The 1,230-nt window shown below is 47.0% G+C and overlaps 6 pseudogenes; all 6 read right to left on the minus strand.

Moving 5' to 3' along the window:
- The window catches only part of LOC142127650 (5S ribosomal RNA), a 120-nt pseudogene extending 116 nt beyond the window's left edge, over window positions 1-4 (minus strand).
- Window positions 5-86: 82 nt separating this feature from the next.
- Window positions 87-205, minus strand: LOC142127685 (5S ribosomal RNA; annotated as a pseudogene).
- An 81-nt stretch (window positions 206-286) lies between these two features.
- LOC142127590 (5S ribosomal RNA) lies at window positions 287-406 on the minus strand (annotated as a pseudogene).
- Window positions 407-491: 85 nt separating this feature from the next.
- LOC142127751 (5S ribosomal RNA) lies at window positions 492-610 on the minus strand (annotated as a pseudogene).
- Window positions 611-692: 82 nt separating this feature from the next.
- On the minus strand, window positions 693-812 carry LOC142127719 (5S ribosomal RNA; annotated as a pseudogene).
- An 82-nt stretch (window positions 813-894) lies between these two features.
- LOC142127858 (5S ribosomal RNA) lies at window positions 895-1,008 on the minus strand (annotated as a pseudogene).
- Window positions 1,009-1,230: the final 222 nt, after the last annotated feature.

Below are 1,230 nucleotides of genomic sequence, written 5' to 3' on the forward strand. Positions count from 1 at the left end.
AGGTATTGGTTAACTACTGACCTACATCTCTTATTCATCTCAACACCAGCATTGAAGGAAGCAAGAACAAGAGAGAGAAAAAAAAATGCCTACGGCACCTGGTATTCCCAGGTAGTCTCCCATCCAAGTACTAACCAGGACTGGCCCTGCTTAGCTTCCAAGATCAGACGAGATTGGGCTTGTTCAGGGTGGTGTGGCTGTATGTGTTGGTTGCTTACAGACCTACATCTCTTATACATCTCAAAACCAGCATTGAAGGAAGCAAGAACAAGAGAGAGAAAAAAAAGGCCTACAGCACCTGATATTCCCAGGTGGTCTCCCATCCAAGTACTAACCAGGCCTGGCCCCTGCTTAGCTTCCAAGATCAGGTGAGATTGGGCTTGTTAAGGGTGGTGTGGCTGTAGGTATTGGTTGCTTACTGACCTACATCTCTTATACATCTCAAAACCAGGCATTGAAGGAAAGAAGCAGTAACGAGAGAAATAAAAAAATGCCTACAGCAACTGGAATTCCCAGGTGGTCTCCCATCCAAGTAGTAACCAGGCCCAGCCCTGCTTAGCTTCCAAGATCAGACAAGATTAGGCTTGTTCAGGGTTGTGTGGCTGTAGGTATTGGTTGCCTACTGACCTACATCTCTTATACATCTCCAAACCAGCATTGAAGGAAGCAAGAACAAGAGAGAGAAAAAAAAAGGCCTACGGCACCTGGTATTCCCAGGTGGTCTCCCATCCAACTACTAACCAGGCCCAGCCCTGTTTAGCTTCCCAAAATCAGACGAGATTGGGCTTGTTCAGGGTGGTGTGTCTGTAGGTATTGGTTTTCTACTGACCTACATCTCTTATTCATCTCAAAACCAGCATTGAAGGAAGCAAGTACAAGAGAGAGAAAAAAAATGTGTATGAGCACCTGGGTATTCCCAGGTAGTCTCCCATTCAAGTACTAGCCAGGCCCGGCCCTGCTTAGCTTCCAAGATCAGACGAGATTGGGCTTGTTCAGGGTGGTGTGGCTGTAGGTGTTGGTTGCTTACAGACCTACATCTCTTATACATCTCAAAACCACAATTGAAGGAAGCAAGAACAAGAGAGAGAGAAAAAAAAAGCCTACAGCACCTGGGTATTCCCAGGTGGTCTCCCCATCCAAGTACTAACCAGACCTGGCGCTGCTTAGCTTCCAAGATCAGGCGAGATCTGGCTTGTTCAGGGTGGTGTGGCTGTAGGGGGTGATTGCTTA

Source organism: Mixophyes fleayi, unplaced genomic scaffold (assembly GCF_038048845.1).
Source record: "Mixophyes fleayi isolate aMixFle1 unplaced genomic scaffold, aMixFle1.hap1 Scaffold_292, whole genome shotgun sequence".
Taxonomy (NCBI): domain Eukaryota; kingdom Metazoa; phylum Chordata; class Amphibia; order Anura; family Limnodynastidae; genus Mixophyes; species Mixophyes fleayi.